This window comes from Hemiscyllium ocellatum, chromosome 15 (genome assembly GCF_020745735.1).
Source record: "Hemiscyllium ocellatum isolate sHemOce1 chromosome 15, sHemOce1.pat.X.cur, whole genome shotgun sequence".
Taxonomy (NCBI): Eukaryota; Metazoa; Chordata; class Chondrichthyes; order Orectolobiformes; family Hemiscylliidae; genus Hemiscyllium; species Hemiscyllium ocellatum.
The window spans coordinates 33,496,426-33,518,384 of record NC_083415.1 but is presented as its reverse complement, the minus strand read 5'-3'; the positions used below and the strand labels follow the sequence as shown (position 1 = coordinate 33,518,384).

Here is a 21,959-nt window from a genome sequence, read left to right as displayed (position 1 = left end):
CTGTCCTGATGAGAACATTTAAACCTTTCAGTTCCTGAATCCATAATTACAGACCATCTCCTGGCAGTTGCCATCTCTGACTTGCCACAACATGCGCTTGCTCTCAGAAAATGGACTTTTTCTCCCTGTGCCAGGAATAATCATTTTATTTAGGTTTTTAAAACCCATGGCATTAGTTCCCATAGTTGCCTCTGAGAACCAGGGTCATTTTTTAAGGAGGTGTCATTCCTGTGTTGAAATATCCTTGTCCAGTCCTGCAAATTGCAGATTGAATCCATTTTGGTGTCTGCTGACCTCCTCTTTTTTTAAAATGTTGGGGATTCCTCAATATAATGTGACTTTTGATTCTACCCCCCTCCCCCCACCTTAATTAGTTTACAAACACAGTTGATAAAGTCTACAGACAGTTGCCCCAGGCTGGAATCAAACCTGGTACCGAAGGGCAGCACGGTGGCTCAGTGGTTAGCACTGCTGCCTCACAGCACCAGTCCTGGGTTCAATTCCAACCTTGGGTGACTGTGCAAAGTCCACACAGACATTCTCCCTGTGTCTGCATGGGTTTCCTCTGGGTGGCTCCAGTTTCCTCCCACAGATTAAAGATGTGCAGGTCAGGTGAATTGGCCGTGCTAAATTGCCCAGAGTGTTCGGTGCATTAAGTCAGAGGGAAATAGGACTGGCCGGGTTACTGTTCAGGGGGTCGGTGAGGGCTTGTTGGGTTGAAGGGCCTATTTCCACGTTGTAGGGAATCTAATTTAATCTTAAAAAAAAGAGAATTCCAAGGTCATGCTCTTAGTGATGCTAGAAAGGGAAAATGATCAATCCCTTAATTTTCTTTTGAATAGTTTGTAATTTAAGCTTTTGCTATTTCCTTATAATATGAACTTCTATAAGGTAACAAACTCCTTTCTTTGAGTTTCTGCTTGGGTATTGTAATACTCATTTTGAGCACAGGATAGAACCCAACCTTGTTTGAGCCTTGCCCAGTCCAATAATGTGTTTTACTTTGGAATATAGCTAACAGAACACTGATGGAAAGTTGATTGGTTCCCAGCCCAACTAACTAAAACAACTTGGACTCTGATTTGTCATTGATCAGTTAAACTTCAAGTAATAGGAAGAGCTATTTAGAGATCATTCAGAGATCTTTAAGGTGAGATAATACACGCACAAATTGAACATGAAATAAGACAAAATAAAACTGGTCATAAGTGTTTTGGCCGATAGAGCAATTGTTCATGGAGTTATAATGAGAGGGAAGCAAGTGAAGACACAACTGTTTCTTTTATCTCCTAATACCTCTGCTAACTCATCCCATAATAACATTGTTTAGAATTAAGATGTGATCTGACATACAATTCTCCCATATGTCAGGAAATTGTAATGTGGGGAAGGAGAGGGATTGAAAAAAAAAGTGACAGAGGCAAAGTGCAAAGACAGTGTATAGATGTGGAAACTAATCATGGTCAATGAGCCAAGTTAGTGCATAGAATCATAGAATCCCTACTGTGTGAAAACAGGTCATTTGACACAACAAGTCTGAACAGCATCCCACCCAGACTCACCCCCTCTACCTTATCTGTGTAACCCCACATTTCCTATGGCTAATCCACCTAACCTACACATCCCTGAGCATTATGGGCAATTTAGCATAGCCAATCCACAAAACCTGCACATCTTTGGACTGTGGGACAAAATTGGGGAGATTGTGGAGTTTGCACATAGTCAGTCAGTTGCTCGAGGCTGGAATTGAACCCAGGTCCCTGGCACTGAGTGGCAATAGCGCTAACCACTGTTGTCTTTTTTTTATTAAAGTTTATTATCTAATCAATCTGCCAGAAAGCTTTCTTTTACTTTGTTCCTTTACGTGCACAGGAAGTGAACATGGCAGATGAAAAAGAAAATTAAGCTATCCTGTTTTAAAAATCTTTTTTCCCCTTTGGAACCCTGCATAGGGTCACTGCACCAGCTTGGAGAAGTCATTGATTATACATGTAGAATATTCTATTAATCCAATGAGTGGAAATGAAGATTTATTTGCTATTTCAAGGTCATTTATGAAACAAATGGGAGCACCTTTCACATGAATTACCTCTGAATATTAATTTACCAAGGAATATTGTTGTAGTTAGGGGGGAGAAAAAGAAAGGGACTTGGTTCTTTCCATACAGGACTGATGCGTTTCACCCAGACACTGTTAAAAGATGATGGCACTTAGCCATGCATTCCTAATTAGGGATGGGATAGAAGGATGAAAAGAGGGACTATGCGAGGTCAATGAATGGCAGGAGGAACAAGACCTAGGCTGTGTGTGTGAGCAAAAGGCCTGTTGTCTGTTTATGGGCACATTGGTAGCAACTAAAACGAGGTTTGATTTGACTCTGGTCAACCGTGCAGGTCCCTCCCTTTTACATTTTAATCCTATTTCAAATCAACCTGTGCTTTTATAATGCTGTTTGTTATTGTTGGGTCTCTATGCTAAATTTTAAAGTCCAAAGACACTGTTCCTTTATTCATAATTATTTTTACTTTCTAAAACTTGTTCTTTGAAACTATCATTCAATACTATCCATTGCAATGGGAGCATAATTGAAATTTACTTCAGTTATGCGGGTTCTCATCTTTAGATTTAGATCAGTTAGATCATTAATTTTTCTTTAATTGTATTTTCAGTCTTCTCTGACCCCGCCACCTCTCCCCAATCCCCAACACCTAACGTTTCCTTTCATTACAAATGATTTTATTTGTGGCCCAGTGTTTTTATTACCTCCCTCTTCAGATAATCTGATAATTCACTTGCTTGCATAGAAATTATATTCATAAAGCTGCTGTAAACAATGAGATCTAATGCTTCCCTGATTATAGTCCCCATGTAGTCATGTGAGCAGTTGAATTCTTGTGGTGGCTGTAACTATTGCTTTTCATTGGTTAAACGCAGCTACCCTTGTCAGTACAATATGGGTTTAAACAGCATCATAACGAAATGTTTCCAGGGGTAAAAATTTCACTATTTGAAAACAATTGGTGTATGAAGGAAAATGACTAAACTAAACTAAGATGCCAGAATTATACCTCAATTAAAATTAGGGTTACCAGAATGACATCCCTGAACCTTTCAATGAAGAATCTGCTTATTTCATTTTTATTGAGTCTTTGACATTAGCTTCCTTCAAACAACTGGAGGAAAGATGCACTTTGTGGAAAGATTATAAGCAGAAGTCTGCACCCAGAAGCCCATCATGTGTAGTGTTATTAGTGGAAAGGTTGAGAACTGGAGACGCCAATATAAGCTGATGAGCAAACGCAGCGTGAAGGAAATGTTTTGTATGCACATGTTATCATCTGAATTGCATTGCTTGGGTGTGTGATGTAGGCAGATTTAATCATGATTTTCTAAAGAGAATTGAATTATGAGAAGGGAAGACTGTAGGGCTACAAGGAAAACATGGCACTAGTTGAGTAGCTCTTCTAGAGATTCAACAAGAATTGGAGCTGAATGGTCTCCTTCATTATTGAAATCATTCTGTGATTTGGTTCTGCACTTGTTTTCATCTGTTCTTTGAGATGGATTAAATTTAGGCGTAGTTTAAAGCTGTGGCACCGACCAAGACTGCCTAGAAACTAGTAAAAGCATTTATGCACAAATGATACTTTAGGTTCTGTCGTGAAGTTTCTGATAGTAATCAAAGGCTGCATTAATAAAGGAGAGCCTGGAAATTTGAAAGGCAGAGGTCCATCTTTATAACTTTGAAGTGCTTGCTGAGGACTGTGGATGTACTCATCTTATGGTACAAGTACATAACTGCCAGCCCTCTTGACTGCTTTCCTCCCTCCTCCCTCTTCCCTCTAGTCTCTCCTGAGGTTCTCTGCCAGTATCCATGCTGGCTGATCTTGCTACTCCCTCAGTACTATGTTAATGATTTCGGTGGACCTATTTACAGTGATTCTGTCATTGTTCTCGTTAGCATGTAGTATGCACTGCACTAGGATCACACTACAATTTGGACATGATCCAATTTCTAAGCCAAGGAATCAAAACCTCAGGAAAAAATAACATTCAGTCCTTAAGTATTACTAGATGGATCCTGATGTTTGGGATATAATTTTAGAAACTGAAACTGTGCATTGAGATATCACTATGTAATCTATAACTCCTCTCAATCATTTTATTTTAAAATAAGGTAATCCCTTAACTAAATAGAGGGGGAGTATTTCAGATGAAAATGAAGCCTTTAATTTCCAGCGTAACTTCAGAAACTGTCTCAGAATTGCAGTGTTTTTGGAAACATATGAAGATATAATCAATTTATTCGAGATAGCTACTTGCAATATTCAAGACGACAGTCCTCCATAACTCCTCCAAAAGCAATGATGCCCATGACTATCTCCCTGCTTTCAAAAGCTTCCAAGAAACCTTTCTCTTTAACTGTATCTTCAGTCTTTACCCCCCCCCCCACTCCTTTCATCGCAAATGATTTTATTTGCTGCCCAGTGCTTTCGCTTCTTCCCTTTTTAGATGATCTGATCATTCATCTGCTTGCATAGAAATTATATTCATAAAGTTACTATAAACAATGATATTCCTTACAGAAATGACCTTTCAAAATCACCCATGAGAACAATGATTACAATACATGATATTTGGAGAATATGACTATGGTTGTTCTGTCTAAAAGGCCTGTTCCAAATATAGGTTGTACTATCTTAAATTCTGTTAATTCTTCATAATCTTCCTATATCTTTTATTGACGCCACCATTTAATAAAGCTTCAAAGTGTCTCAATATTTCCTTTTTTAATGTTATTAGACTCTCATCTGTGAAGCTTAATTTCCCTTATAATATATCCATTATAATGTTGCATATTTTTCTGAAATCGGGTCTTTTATACTAATGCTGAAGATTCTGATAAATTATACTGCTTATCTGGGCCACATGCATCAAATACTTGACAGGGAACCATTTTAACTCTGTGTGTCATGAAATAATTGTGTATATCTGACAGCGAAATGTGTTTCAGCCTAATTCTGAACAATAGCTGGGTTTCAGCTTTCTTGGAAGTTTATGGGGTAAGCCAACTGAAAGCTAACAAAGAATGTTGATTTCCTTTTGCTCCAATTTGTTACAAAGAAAGCATTTCTTGTGTAATAATTCATGAAGAACTTTAGCATTTTCACAGCTGTTTGGTTTGCAAATATACAGAATAAAATGGAGGGGAGAAGGTCTGAAAAATGTAATGCAGAGGATCCCAAAATCTACCTCCATTTATAACTTAACCCAAATGTTCCTTTTCAGAATCAATGTATTTTCATTAGCAAGTAAACCTTTGAAAGGTTATTTTCAGAGGTTATCTTCTATTCCAGGTTCTCAGTGATAGGTCTTAACCACCATATAGATTTTTGAGTTAATTTTGATCCTTGACATTTTTCTATCCAGTCTATGTGCTTTTGCATGCGGCAGAGATTATTTCATCCTCCAATGCTTTGGTGGTTGCATTTTTGATAGCTTTCATTTATCAAAAGAAGCTCTTACAGATTTTTGATATTAGCATGAGAGTTTTTAGATATGACAGTTTTCAATCACTTACGGCTTTTTAGTTTAAAGAAAAACTTATCACATTCATTCTAAATGATTATACAACAGTAAAAAATGAGGTCTGCAGATGCTGGAGAGCACAGCAGGCCAGGCAGCATCTCAGGAATAGAGAATTCGACGTTTCGAGCGTAAGCCCTTCATCAGGAATGAGAGAGAGTAGCCAAGCAGGCTAAGATAAAAGGTAGGGAGGAGGGACTTGGGGGAGGGGCGATGGAGGTGGGATATATGGAAGGAGGTCAAGGTGAGGGTGATAGGCCGGAGTGGGGCGGGGGCGGAGAGGTCAGGAAGAAGACCGCAGGCCAGGAGGGCGGTGCTGAGCTGAGGGAACCGACTGAGACAAGGTGGGGGGAGGGGAAATGAGGAAACTGGAGAAATCTGACAACAGTGCTGAGTATGAAGACCCTTGAATGTATGGAAGTAAAAATCTGTTATAAAGGTGTCTCATGAGTAGAAAAATGAATGTGGAATGCTTCAGCATTGGTTAAAAAATAAAACCTGTTAATAATTTGGGTTTGTGATTCTTAGAAGAAAATAGACCAATAGCAATGTCTGAATTCTTACTGTGTCTTGTGCTATTAGAAATGTATAATATATTAATTCTTTGAATTGTGCAATTACAAACAATGCCCCAAACTAAATTATATTTATTGATAAAACTGAAAGAAATTCCAAGTTCTGCCTGTGTTGACATTTTATTTTACTTTAGTGTTTTGTAATGATTTCCCTACCATGCCTCCCTAAGTTTCTTGCTCCCATCGGGCTGCTGAAGTGGTATCCTGTGATCTTTTACAAATTTAAAAATAGAAACTGACCTTGCCCAATATTTAAGATAGTTCAGAATGTCCGTGCACGCTAGTGGCCCTGGCTTCGGCTTTCTTTCAATTCTGCCTCGTGCCTGGCCACTATAAATTAATCTATTGTCAATTAAATGTCCTTTTCCCTTTGCAAGCCAAATGTCGGAATCCTTTGTGCGGTGCTAATTTTGCAGCTAACATTCTTCTCTCGTATGGGAATCCTCAGCTGGAAGAATTTCACATTTTGATTTGTCAATCAGTAGTGTATTAAGCAAAATCCAGTAATCCAATTGGGTCTGCTTATGGAATGTAACCAGTTTGAATAATCAAACTATGGTTCCTTTATGTCTTTGCAATTGATCTCTTGCAGAATACGCATTGGAATCAGACTTCATATATAATGTTCTTGCGGACATACACTTTCTATGCCGCTTGAATAATGAAGCTGTAACAAAGTGACCAGTTCCAGGACCCCTCCTTCCCCACTCAAGGGTGAAAGCACTGAAGGTAAGAAGTGTTTAATGGAAAATGACATGTATCAAATCACAGGGTTGTGTGAACAAAATAACAAGTAGATGGAAGATTTATCATCATTTAGTTTTTGAATGACATGGGAAATTGTCTGGCAGCAAATACAAAGTTAATTCCCTCAAAAACTGAATTGTGAATGCTCTGTTGGAAACACTATGCAAAATGAATGTTTTTCAGTGTAAGCACAAGAAAGTTAGGAAACTCTCTCTGGCCTGTTCTTGCAAGTAAATTATTGTGCAATATATGTAAGCTGCTTGCCCAACCCCTACTTTCTTGTAGTTGGCTTGTAGTCTACTGAAATCTGAGGATTGCACAATAATCACAGGAGGTTTCCATACAAAAGTTACAATCAATTTTATTCCTACATCTTATTGTTTTCATCATTTCTGTAAAATCAGCTCTTTAAAAAAAAACCTATGTAAAATTAGGCTTAAATGAAATGAAATGAAACTTGAAAGGGTTCAAAAAAGATTTATAAGAATGGTGCCAGGGTTGGAGGATTTGAGCAATAGGGAGAGGTTGAATAGGGTGGGGCTGTTTTCCCTAAAGTGTCAGAGGCTGAGCAGGTGACCTTATAGGGGTTTATAAAATCATGAAGGGCATGGATAGGATAAATAGACAAAATCTTCTCCCTGGGGTGGGGGAGTCCAGAACTAGAGGGCATAGGTTTAGGGTGAGAGGGGAAAGATGTAAGAGAGACCTAAGGGGCAATATTTTCACGCAGAGGGTCGTACGTGTATGGAATGAGCTGCCAGAAGAAGTGGTGGAAGCTGGTATGATTGCAGCATTTAAAAGGCATATGGATGAGTATATGAATAGGAAGGGTTTGGAGGGATAAGGGCCGGATGCTGGCAGGTGGGACTAGATTGGTTTGGGATATCTGGTTAGCATGGACAAGTTTGACTGAAGGGTCTGTTTCTGTGCAGTACTTCTCTATGATCTAAGCCAAGTACTGAGATTTATTTTAGTTTAAAGAATTGAAAACTGAGGAATTCCTGATGCACTTGTTTAGCATTTTTATTAGGCCATACTTTGCACAGTTCTAGTCTCCAGCTTATAAAATTAGTGAAGGTCTGACAAGGATGATACAGGACTGGAATATTCAGGCTGGCATTCTTTCCTTAGCAAAAAAGGTTGAGGCTGAACCATTAAAGGTCTTTAACTTCTGAAACCATTTCATGAACTAAAATATAAATATTTCTAGAGTAGAGATGAGAGAGGAAATATAAAGAACATCAATGAAAAATAGTTATGTAATAAATCCAAAAGGGCATTCGGAAGAAATATTTTTTATTTCAAGAGTGTTGAGAGACTAAGAATGTGAAATGTACAATCTCAAGGAGTAATTGGAGCATTTGATAGAGATACCTTTGGAAAGGAAAGCTAGAAATGCATGAGGGATAAAAGAATAGAAGTATATGCTAAGAAAGTTAGATAGAGATGGACAGAGACTCATTGGTTTTTCCCGGTGTTTCAACATTCTTCTGTTTGAGGAATTCTGTCTTTCACTGAATTGAGGAGCATGTGGTGTGGACAGGAGTTCTGGCAGAGGATCAGACCCAAATGTATTGAATGTCAGGGCAAAGGTGTATGATTTCTGCCCACTTCTATTTCTTACATACTTGCTAGTAGGTCAATTCCAAGTTTGAGATGTAACATGCAGTCACATTTACTGAATTGGAATGAATCTTTTGGGAGTGCTTTTGTTTTTGCTTTCTAGTCAGATGTTTGCAATGGCAGCAACAATTTAACACCTGGAGGTAAGGATAACCGACTGACTGCAAGATTTTGACTGCTCCAGTCCAAATCTTGTCATAGAAAATAACTAGTGTCATTAACAAAATCATTACTTTGGATGAAGGCAATCATTCAGCTCATTTGTCATGTTTATAATTCAGTCACCAATTCTGACACACTTTTGATGGTGAATTCTATATTCCAGTGACATATTGAGGCAGGGAAGATGAAAGGATGGATAGCAATGAGGTTCATCTGCACCCAGTGCAGTCTCTGCACACAAGCTGTGATCATGGACCTTGGTTAAATTTTCTACAACAACCACCTTTTATTAATCTGTGTTCAATGTAGTTAGATTTACTAATGAAGTAATATTTGAGATTTGCAATAAATGGTGAGCTGACCAGTGGCAGTCAATGATGCAGTTGCCATCTGCTTCTCTATTACATACTCACTAACCTACCACAAGGTAAATTTGCAATGCCCTTATTTGTAAGCAGGCCACTGATGTTTTATTCCTAGGACAAACACTTGCCCTGTTGGGAAAAGTGTAGCAGAATGAAAAGGCACTGCAATCATTCAGGCTGACAGGATCCACAAGGTTGAAGAGGGCATCGACTATTTCATTGATGTTCTGAATTATAGAACTGGAAATGCTGCTGAGCTTCCCATTTGAGGAATCTAAAGCCACAGTAGCACGGCAAGGGAGCCCTCAAAAATCTGTACAGCTTGGATGAACTTGGGAAGAAACCAGAACTGCAAAAAACAGTACAGCCTGCAGATCTTCAGGAATAGATGTTTCTGAGTGAGGTTAATCTAGAAAGTGTGTACCTAAGCTTTCTGCTCCAAAGGAAGGGGACCTATCTGTATCACTATGGCCTTCAATGCTGCATCCATCATGCTGGATCCTCTAACTCCTTGATTCATGTTCTTCAAGTTTCCATTGCGCTAATCATTTTGTCCAGCCAATAAGTTATCAATGGCACCCAATTAGCCAGGTTAAAGCGACATCAGCATAACTGGCAAAAGACAAGTTCAGGTATTACACTAGGAAACAGCTTTCCACAGAATGCTTAATGTCTGAAGTGTGTGCAAGCTCTTTTGGTGGTGGGGGAGGTGCTATTAATAGTGGTAGCAGACTGCCTAGAGTCATTTTAAGAGTTAGTTAGACTGTAGTTCTCTATGAAAGTATGTGTTAAATAGGTAGAATGCCCCTATTTAAAAATCTTTGTTGTCTGGGCAACTATAAACCACTAAATTCTCATCACTTAATCCACCTGCTTCAAGTCAGAGAACCTTAGAGCTTCAACTTTATGGGCTCTGTAGCAGCACCTATATGGAATATCTAAGCTCTGAAGGAGTCTTCTCACTAATGTCGGTGTAGATATGCCTGATGTTTGAATGTACTTTGTGGTGGTTCTCTAATCTGTAGTTATGTACAGGTTAGAAACTAGGTCACTCAAAATACTACATCGGAATTTTCAGGTTCTGTTTTCATGCAACTGGAAGGTGTTCATACTCAGCTCATTTTAAGCAAGGATGTGAAATTTAACTCTCTCCAGACCCTCAGGCACAGGAAAGATGTGCATGGGCACTCTGGCATATAAATTCCTATAATGTAACCATCACTTCCCCTCTCTATTCTGCCTTGTTGTGTTATCCTCCCTTTACTGATTAAGTGATTCTTCAGCATGCCTAAAAAATAGAAAAGAAACAGAAAGTAAATACCCTTTCGTTGTCAATTACATGGCAGTACATTTTGTAGCATGATGCCATACTTAAGTGTACGCCCCTGCAATAAGGAATATGAGAGTCAGTGTCCAAATAGATGAGATAATATAAGAATGATGAACTAGATTTTTGCTTATTTAATACATCCAACTTTACAGCTTTACTTCTACAGCCCCACAACGTAGAGTCCTAGAGATGTACAACACAGAAACAGACCCTTTTGGTTCAACTTGTTCATGCCAACCAGATATCCTAATTAATCTAATCCCATTTGCTAACACTTAGCCCATAACCCTCTAAACCCTTCCTATTCATATACCCATCCAGATGCCTTTCAAGTGTTGTAATTGTACCAGCCTTTACCACTTCCTCTGGCAGCGCATTCCAACATGCACCACCCTCTGCGTTGTCCCTTAGGTCTCTTTTATATCTTTCCCCTCTCACCATAAACCTCTAGTTTTGGACTGCCACAACCAAGGGAAAAGACCTTGTCTATTTATCCTATCCATGCCCTTTATGATTTTATAAATCTCTATAAGATCAGCCTTCAGTCTCTGATGCATCAAGGAAAATAGCCCCAGCCTATTCAGCTTCCCCCTGTAGCTCAAATCCTCTAACATTGGCAACATCTTGGCAAAACTTTCCTGAACCCTTTCAAGTTGCACAACATCCTTCCTGTAGGAGAGAGACCAGAATTGCACACAATATTCCAAAAATGGCCTTAACCAATGACATGTATGTTCGAAACATGACCTCCCAACTCAATGCTCTGACCAATAAAGGAAAGCAAACAAAGCGCTGCCTTCACTATCCTATCTACCTGAGACCCACTTTCAAGGAGCTATGAACCTGCACTCCAAGGTCTCTTTGTTCAGCAACATTCCCCATGACCTTACCATTAAGTGTGTAAGTCCTGCCATGATTTGTCTTTCCAAATTGCTGCACCTCACACTTATCTAAATTAAAGTTTAGGAGCAGAGGACATTGTGTTGTAAGTGTTAAGAGAAAATTCAGTTAAAGCTTAACAATACAAGTCCATCACAACTCCTAACTCCCCAACCTACCCCCAATAACAATAGGTATCTCTTACACATGGAATAAGTACTTACCAACTGTAAATAGTTAACCTTCTTCATTTATGCGATTAAACAGAAGCCTTTTGGAGCAGATTGTCCAGTCTACTGATTTTGTCTGATTGTCAGTGAACCACCATGGATGGTGATTGGATTCATTAGATTCTGTGCCAAAGTTGAAAGTTTGCCCTAAACAGCCAGAATTGTACAGTACAGTAATTTGTTGCTATGTAAGCTTTCAAGAATCTTTTAATATTGTCAGACTGCTTTCATAGAGCATTCAAAGTGTAGCAACATATTAATATATTTATTAATCTTTTATTGGTGGTTAATTCTTTGTATTTAATGAATTATAAATTTGAAGTCAATCTTTCTTACAGACTACTTTGATTCTTTTTATTACTTCTAAAGTCATACTTTCAGGATGAGTGCCCAGAAAAATCCACCTTACCACACAACAATACTCCTATAATTCCCCTGTAGGGATTCTATTATTCTATCAGTGTGTGGATATTACTTTTATTCATTATAATCAAAGATTTTGTTTTTCACAAACCTTGAGGAATTTGTCAATAAATGTACACATTTTTTTTGATTGACACTGTTGTATGTAGCTGCTAGTTTCCTGTCACGCAGAACCATCCAAAGAAACGACCAGCCAGGTTGTCCTATTCAAACAGCTGTAAAAACTTGCACATCATTATTCCATTCACAAACTATGACTTATTCTAGGAAAGACCAAGATATTTAAAAAAAAATACAACTATGGCTAAGGCAAGAAAATCTCTAGAGAATTCATCTTCAACTCCCAAAGGCAGGTGAGCAAGGCAAAACTTCCCAATAGCTTGCAGCTAATATAAGTAGAACAAGCCCAGAGGGATTGATGTGTGCAAAGTGCATTGTGAAAAAAAAGTTATTCAATCAAAATTAAAAGGTTTTTGTGTTATAATCCAGTTAAAAAGATTAAATATTTCCAATTTGAAACAGTCTTATTTACAGATTAATGGGTGTTTCATCCTGCATCCAAACTTCTGAATTGTGAATTGAATTGAATTAGCTTTGTCACATGCTAAAATGAGTACAGCGAAAAATTTCTAAGTCACTACTTACTGCACCATCTTAGGCACAGAGTACCTAAAGTACAATCCTTTATTACAGAATAGAGAAATGAAGAAAAAAAGTTACAATACAGCTATACACAGTTTAATCATAAGTCATTAAGACAAGAAGCAAAGTTAAAAAGACAAGCATCACAGTCTCTCTCCAAAGGCTCTCTGCAGCAAACCAATCCCCACTTTGGAATGCTGGTGTCCATTGCCGCCTCAATCTGAATTGTGTTCATTATTATAGATTTATATGTTGTAGTTTTGGCTAATGCAAAGTAAGTTCTTTGCTAATTAGATTCTGGTCTTTTTGTGGAACATCAGTGGAGGCCAAGATAGCACATCCATTTGATTATTTCTGGGTTAAGATAGTTGTGACTGTATCAACCTTACCTTATGCTCTGATGTACTAGGCTCCTCCTTCATTGAGGGTGGAGTCTTTTAGTGAAATCTGTAACTGTCCACTGCCATTAAACTACTGCATGTGGCAGGACAGGACAGATTTGACCTGATCCATTGTTTGTGGAATCACCTAACTCTACCTATCATATGCTGTTTCTGTTGTTTGACATCCAACTAGTCTTGTGATGTAGCTTTACCAGGCTGACACTTCTTAGGTAACCTGGTGCTGCTCCTGATATTCTCTCCTGCATTATTATAAGAACTGAGGTCGATCCCCTGTTTTGGTGATGGTAGAGTGAAGGATATGGGTCGAAAAATTGTGGTGCTGGAAAAGCACAGCAGGTCAGGCAGCATCCAAGGAGTAGGAGAGTCGATGTTTCCTGAACCATTGCTGATGAAGGGCTTATGTCCAAAATGATGACTCTCCTCCTTAGATGCTGCCGGACCTGTACTTTTTCAGTGCCACACTTTTTGACTCTTGACTCTCCAGCATCTGCAATTCTCGCTTTCTCTTGATATGCCAGGCCATGAAGTTGTGTTGTTGAAGAATGATTTGGCTGCTTGTAATGGCCCATAAGGCCTCCTGGATGCCCAGTCTGGAGTTGCTAGATCTGCTCAAAGTTTATGCCAGTGAACATTGTGACACAACATGATCAAGGGTATTCTCAATATGAACACAAGACTTTATCTCCACAAGGATTATGCAGTGGTCACTCTTACAGATACTGTCATGGACAGATGCATTTGTGTTAGCAGATTGCTAAAGATGAGATCAAACACATTTTTCTCTTTTGGTTCCCTCAGCATCTGCTACTGACCCACTCTAGCAACAATCTCCAGTATGACTTAACCAGCTCAATGAATAGGGCTGATCAATTAGTAGTTAGTGAGGCCTCTTCTGGAGGTCTGTATCCAGTTCTGTTCACCTTCTTTTGGCAGGATATTTTTAAGCTGTAGGGATTTAGCAGGATATTGACTGGAATGGGAGGTTTGAGTTAAAAGGAGAGGCTGGGGCCTTTCTTTAATGGAGCATAGGAGATTGAGGGATGACCTTAGAAGTTTATAAAGTATATAGATAAGATGAATGGCAAGTGTCTTGCCCTCAGGTGAAGATTTCAAGACCAGAGGACATATAGTTAAGGTGAGAGGAGAAAAATTTAAAAAAGACTAGGGATGGTTTATGTGCGGAATGAACTTCCAGAGGAAGTGGTGGATGCATGTACAGTTACCATGTTTAAAAGGCATTTGGATAGGTACATAAATAAGAAATGTTTAGAGGGATGAGGGCCAAGCCCAGGCAGGGAAGACTAGTTTAGTTTGGGATTATGGTTGGCATGGACAGGTTGGACTGAAGGGTCTGTTTCCATGCAGTATGACCCTGACTATGATTCTAACAGATTGAGGCTGGCTACGTAAATTTCCTGAAGGATCTTACAAATCACAAGAGCAACTGTAATTATGTTAATATAAACCAAGGTCAAACTCATCAAGGATGAAAGGTGTCGATCTCAATTTACTTGAAACAATATAATATTAAAATTTCTATCATGCCTTTCACAATGCTCCCCTCATGTTCAGTTCTAAATTAGTAAGCGCAAAGTAAGAGGTTCAAATCCGAACTATTTAAAATTTTGACTTTTGTTTTAAAACAGATTTTCATTTAAATAGCCTCCCTTTGAAATTTGGTATGGCCTGAAAACATTTGTGGAGATCACAGTTTGTGACGAAATTCTGCCTTTTGCTTCTAATGCAAACCACACACAGAGAAAGTTGCCATAACTGTCAGAGGACTATGGATTACCTTCATTACGTCCACACAGCTAGTGTTGAATTTTTAGTGTGAAGATCAGCATGCCTCGGAGATTGCAGAAAGCAGGGCCTTCCGGGTGCCTTCAGCAGTATGGGAATTGAACCCACATTGGTGTAATTGTGCATCATGAACCTATCATCCAGCCAAGTGAGAACACTAACCTACAGTATGCTACCTATTCGCTTAGCTAAATGTTAGGTAAGGTAAGGTAAGGAGTGACTACCCAATTGAATAAGGGACACAAATCTGAGAGCAAAATAAGAGTTCAAGCTACTCTTCACTGAAGTTAGATTGCATCTTTTTAAAAGCAGTGTGTTTTGACTGGAGAAGAGTTTGGGAATGAGTTTGACTTGAGAAAGTCACGATAAAGTATTCCAGTGTAGAACAGGAGTCCTCTATGAAGGAGCTTGATGGCAGTGAGAATGAGGTTCTTTAGCCACTGTGAAGGAAATACGAGCAGATAGATGTCACAATTGATTCCACCAATGTAGCTCAAGGAGCTGGATGCACTTCCGCCAGAGTTCAATAACATTACATGAGTAGCCGATGAATGCATTTTCAAATATGCTTTTCCACAAAAAACACTGAAGACCGTTGCCTGCTGTTCAACATACTACACTCATTATCACTAGCCTAGCCACAATCTCTATAATTACGAATTGTATGCAATATTCACATCCTCATCTCATCCTCATGCAGTTACTGCTGTTACAGGCTATGCATCCACATCTCTCGGGTTGCATACTTAGTTAACTGTTTAAATATGGGTGCCACATCTCTCCAATCTATTGCATTACACTCTGATGCACTTCGCTGTCTTCTGGTGGTGGACACTTACACCTAATGGTGGGAACACGTGTGGCTGCAAGCCCTCACCCAACTGCAACACAGAGAATAATGTGTCAGTGGCAAGGTTGACAGTTTCAAAAATGATGTTATGCTTAAAATTAATTTCTCTCTTCACATTTATTTTCCACCACATTCCACATTCTCTCCTGATATGCAACTAACAGTTGGTATAACACTCACATCGTGCTTTCTTTCTTCCTCTTGATACAATGCTATCCCTGTACTTTTCAACTTTCAGATACCTAAGAAGTGCAGACTGGTCTGACAATGTTGCAGGGTTATGAAGTGGAGGAGGCAGAAGAGACTTTTGATGAAGAAACATAAACACTCATTGTCTCACAGCCAATATCTCAGATACTGACACTGCACAACTAAAAAGGTCACTTATTGGCAAGATTGGCATATGGGGAGTGGCTTGCAGCCGAGTTAGGGAGAGGGTAGGCAGAGGTACCAACTCACCAGATGGTAACATCGCACATGAGTTCTACTCTTTAAAAACTTGGATAAGGAATTTAAGTGAATTATGTGCAGAAAAAGACAATGGTTATTAATACAACTGTTTAGTTCATTGTAAAGCCAGTTAGAAAGACTATAGAAAGTCGAGCATCAATGTTGTCTATGGCTTTCCATAAAGTTTGAAACCTATCATTTCCAGCATTAAATTGCTTGCCAGTTCAATGAGTGCAATTGCAAACATAACCATAATGTCAACTCTGATAGGCCAGTACTTCCATTACAACGTAAGGAACAGCCACCCAACATGAGATTCCCATGGTTGAAACTAAACTGAGGTCAGCAAAAACTCAGCCTACTACCACGTATGCTCAATCTGCTTCCATTAACTTTGGCTGTAGTAATCAATATTCAAAAGAGCTTGCAGGATCTCCCAATATAATGCCCTTCACTGTATTGAGGGTTGCTGAGGAACCAGTCAAGAAAAGTCCCAGTGGCTCCATGGAGCTTAAACCTATTGTCTTCTCCCAGGAGAACAGCATTTGCTTTCACAGCGCTGCCTGCTCTGCCAGTTTCTGTGCTGTTATCTGCTGTCCAGCCAGCCTGAACTGCTATTATTTGAGGCGGTTCAGTCAAAACCAAACCATTTCCAACCAGGGGTGCTTCAGAAGGCTCTGCAAAGTCATCTTGTAATCCCAACAACCAAAAGCCAGCAGCTGTCTACCAGCCATACTATAAGCACAGGAACTGAAGCACTACTGGCAATCGAACAGGGAATACAGACAGTAACAAATAAAGAATAATGATAAGTTGACCTTCGTATGCAATACAGCTAGATTTAATCCATAAATTTTGTTGGAAATGTTTATTCTGAGGTATCTTTCATTTTAGTAGGATAGTCAAACATATAGTTCTTGAATGAGGATTTGGGGGACTGGGCTTAGAGATATCTTGGTTGGATGAGCTGATTTCCAGACAGCCTGGTCAGAAAAAAGCCTGTGTTGGTTATCTCCTTCCCTCCTGTTCTTTCTCCTCAACTTTTATTAATGTTGTGAAACTTGAAAGGGTTCAGAAAAGATTTACAAGGATGTTGCTAAGGTTGGAGGATTTGAGCAATGGGGAGATGTTGAACACACTGGGGCTGTTTTCCCTGGAGCGTTGGGGAGGCTGAAGGGTGACCTTTATAGAAGTTTACAAAATTGAGGGGCACGGATAGGATAAATAGGAAAAGTCTTTTCACTGGGGTGGGGGAGTCTAGAATGAGTGGGCATGGGTTTAGGATGAAAGAGGAAAGATCTAAAAGAGACCTAAGGGGCAACTGTTTCACGCAGAGGGTGATACGTGTATGGAATGAGCTGCCAGAGGATGTGGTGGAGGCTGGTACAATTGCAACGTTTAAGAGGCATTTGGATTGGTATATGAATAGGAAGAGTTTGGAGGGATATGGGCCGGGTGCTGGCAGGTGGGACTAGATTGGGTTGGGATATCTGGTCAGCATGGACGGGTTGGAGCGAAGGGTCTGTTTCCATGCTGTACATCTCTATGACTCTATGTATAGTGCAAGATAGTGTTGGCCATTGTGATTTAAGTGTTCAGTTTTGGAAAGGTATTCAGGGTGAACATAGTTCCTCTGGAGTAAATCAGCATTACTTGCTGCCTGTGATCACAATCTGTATGCTCCAAATGCCCACACAAATGACCAACCTGCACCAACAGCTGTTGTGACTGGCACCAAAGATGTGCATGCAAGACACAGATGCCTGTTTGGACCCAAAACAGCATCTGTACTGCTGAAAATAAATATAGGAACTATGCAATGAATTTTACTACACCTCTTGTTTTCACTGTAACAGGCAGCACATGTTGATGCCGTTTAGTGATTCAGAATGTGATCTTACACGTTTACTTAATGTTTTGAACGAACTGTGTGCAGCTGTACTTGGAATGAATGGCTCATTAGCTCAAACAGTTTTGTGCCTTTGGGATTAAGCTTTGGGAGCATTCAATATTGTGCACCACAGTTTGCAGCAGAGATTTTTTTTTGACTTTGCAACTGGAATAAAACGTGCTTTTGTATTTCTTAAAATACATGGCTTACAATTTTGGCAAGGAATATTTTCCTCCTTTCCATTCATATATTTCAACAGGGTTTTTCAAGACACAGAAATCTTCAACATATCACATAGTCAAGTATGATCTATGTTAAGACTGAATGTATTTGATATTTCTGCTTTCCATTTCCTTTATTTTTAATGAGACTACTTTGATACAATTCACCATTTTCACAACTTACTTTTTTGTTTTAAAAACAAATTGATTTGCTGTTGTTCATAGCACTAATAATTATTCCAGTGTCTGAATTATTATTGATTTCAGGCAATTTTTCTAATACATATCCATCATATTGAGAGCAATGTGTTAAGTATGCTAGGGACTTTGGTACTTTTGAGCATAATGTTTACTGTGCTAACACCTGTGAATGTTGAGTGAGGACAGAATTTGAAACTGCTATGAATTTCCTCTGAGGTAAAATAACCCTCCTTTGGGTGAGGTTTCAGAAGGTAACACAACTCCGTAGAACTGTACTAATAAATTATATAGCAATACGTAAAGGTTTCAATCCAAAAAAAGGACAGTGACTGCAACCAGTCAATGTTGGCATTTATCTTCAGCATAGACAAACAATTACAATAAGAAATAAAGACGTGCATGTGTGAGCCTTACACAAACTCCTGAACAAAGTGCTTTAAAGTCAATTAAGCAATTCACTTTAAGTGAAATTGTTGTTGTAATGTGGAATCCAAATTACACGCAGCAAGCTTTTTTAAGGAAAATGACCAGATGATCCTGTTTGTTCAAAAATAATTGCTGAGGGACTGTAATTGACTGAGGTATTGGGATTACCTCTCCTGATTCTCTTCAAAATGTCATACTTTTTAGAATATATTTGGCCCACCTGACGTGACAGAGAGGACCTTTTGATTTAATGTCGAGGGTTGGCAACTGTGATTTGAGGGAGTTCCTGGAAGTTTCTTCATGTGACTGGTCCTCACATTTTAACTATTATTTGGCTAACACACCTAGCCCATGTGATGCACTTCCTTCCTCCATCAGATGGAAAGCAAAAATGCTTTTGCCTAATTGAATGATGCTTGATTGTTAGCCAGGAGAAAGTGAGGTCTGCAGGTGTTGGAGATCAGAGCTGAAAATGTGTTGCTGGAAAAGTGCAGCAGGTCAGGCAGCATCCAAGGAGCAGGAGAATCAATGTTTCGGGCATGAGCCCTTCTTCAGGAAACCTTCTTCATGATTGTTAGCCATTTTTCACTTTTTCTTCAAGTCTGCGATAAATAAATTGTGAAAGAATGAGAAAAATTTCATTGAGCTGTTTGCGGTGATTTAAAAGAGCCAGTTTGAGTCTTGTATTGTAGATTGTATTCAAGTGCATGCTAGGCACAAGCTCCATCTGATTGATTTGGGGTAGCTGCTTCAACAATCCAAACGTTTCAGCAATGTTTCTGATTCTCAACTTGATGCAGCCCCACCCCCTCTTATCTCAATCTCCGCTTTGGATCTGCTGGTTTCTATAGCAACTCAAGCTTCAGTTTTCTGTTCTCTCCACGCTCTGAGTAGCAATGGATAATTGTTGCAACTTTCATTCGAAGCCAGCTTCCCACAGGAATGGAAACTTATCCCATCATTCCTACAATATTAGCAACATATCTCATTGTGTTTTCAGTGCTCATAAAATAGACAAATGTGGCTAAGCTATCAGGGTTCATTTAACAATCTTAATCAACTGTCTCACTTCAGTCTCTTTTGATTTCATGATTTTCCTCCAGGATTGCATATAGCAGTGCCTTGAAGATTAATCTTCAATTCCTGAGGACTCTTGGCCAATCCTGGAGTGTTATCAATCTATTAACATTTCATCTGAAAGATGGTGTCTTAAACAGTGCAAAGTTGTCAGCATTGCACTAATGTCGGCCTCGATTTTTGCATTGTAGTTTTACAACTGTCCTGGTCAAAGGTGACAATGCTAATGCAAGGCATAGAAACAGAAATTGGGCCATTTGGCCCATCCAGTCTACCATTCAATCATGGCTGATAAGTTTTTCAACCCCATTCTTCTGCTTGCTCCCTTTTTACAATCAAGAACCTAACTATCTCTGTTTTAAATATATTCAATGACCTGGCCTCCATGGTCTTCTGTGGCAATAAATTTCAGACTCTCTGGATGAAGAAGTTTCTCCTTATCTCTGTTCTAGAGGGGCTTCCCTTTACTCTAAGGCAGTGCTCTTGGGTCCTAGACACTCCTGCCTATAGAGACTAACTAAACCATGACCAGCCCTTTTTTTTTCTATATCCTCTTTCCGTATACTTTTAACCTTATTTGTTGTACCCATTTTATTCCATTCAATCTTATCTTGAATGTTCATGTTTCTGATTAATCCTGGCTGGGAATTCCAAAGACACTTAACTGTTTGAAGATGCTTCTCCTCCTGATGATGTTTATCAGTTCTTACATTTTACCTTGTATTTAATCTATACGATCTCATTCAGAGTTCTGAAAAATAAGTCTACTTCTATGTGTCTTGCCCTAGCATATCATAATTTTAAACAATGCTATCATATTTCTCCATGAACTTGTTTTAATGACAAATATCAAATCCTTACTTCCCACATTGGGCAGTATGCCAGTAAATCTGTATTTAATCCATTTTTTAAACCCTCCATTTCTTTCTCATATGTTATGTTGTACATAGTACCCTTACTGAGCTGTTAAATGTTTTTGCTGGTTATTTCTCAGCTTTCAATCTGCTTCATTACAAAACTCAGAAGACCACGATCTATTTGACACATTTTGGCCAATCTGATTTGTTACTCATCTTTTTTTACACAGTTGACTTGTACCTTCCAATTGCGCTGCTCTTTCATATCACTAAAATTAAAAAGCAGTTTGTGGTTATAGAACACAATTTAAATTCAAAAACATCTCCAGATAATACAAATGATCACAAATGGACCATAACAAAACTGATACTGAGCCAAATAAGGAGCCATTAAGATAGATGACTAAACATCATTTAGCAGTAAGAGTGAGAGTCTTAGAGGCAGATATTGAACAACTTAGGAAGGGAATTCCAGAAGTCACCAACAGTTGCATGAAGTAAGTGGAGAATGGGCAAGAGAACAGAGTTGGAATAATGCCGAATTCCTGGAGAGTTGAAGAACTGGGGGAAGGTGCAGACCTGGGAAGCAACAAGATCATTGAGTGATTTGAACACTGGGAGTTTAAAACTGCAGGAGTTTCAAGAGCTAAAGCCAATGCAGGTCAGGGAGCTTTGGCATGGCAAATGAATGGGACTGGTGAGGGTTAAAAAATTGACAGCAGTTTAAGATGAATGGTATTTGTGCTGGTGGGGCAGGGATGGAATTTTATCATCTGGTAAGGTGTGGCCAAAATATCAGATCAAATAGAGTTCAGAAACAGGTGGTGATTTCCAGAAAGGAAAAATAGTCAAAACTTGTCAATGACCTATATCCTGGCATGGTTCAACTTTTATACCTCAAAATTAAGCTCCAGTACATGCATACATGGAGAATAAGTGATCAGTAGAGTTGGACTTTGGGAATGTGAACTTTTAAAATAAAACTAGTTAAAGTATATGCCTAGAAACGCAGTGCAGCATCTTTGTGACCATCATTTTGTTGCTTCATAAGTTTATTGACAGTAATGGAACCAAGAAGGATAAATAGAGTCAATGTACAGTCAAGCCATGATCGAAGTAAATAGGAGAATCTCATGAGGGAATTCATAGATCTCTAGTTTTCCAATAAGTTTCTTATTCCAAGAAAGTTGGGTACGTTGGTTTAGTCATCTTGAAA

At 39.0% G+C, this 21,959-nt stretch overlaps 1 protein-coding gene across 4 annotated transcripts in view; it reads left to right on the top strand.

Annotated features, from left to right (window-relative positions):
- The window catches only part of LOC132822743 (extracellular sulfatase Sulf-2-like), a 309,760-nt gene that overhangs the window by 57,003 nt on the left and 230,798 nt on the right, over positions 1-21,959 (top strand). For 2 of the 4 annotated variants that reach the window (XM_060836039.1, XM_060836037.1), the window contains exon 2: positions 6,755-6,891. The exons of the other annotated variants lie outside the window; for them this stretch is intronic. The gene's annotated coding sequence lies outside the window, so the exon portion shown is untranslated. The remainder of the gene's footprint in view (positions 1-6,754; positions 6,892-21,959) is intronic. 4 annotated transcript variants of the gene reach the window in all.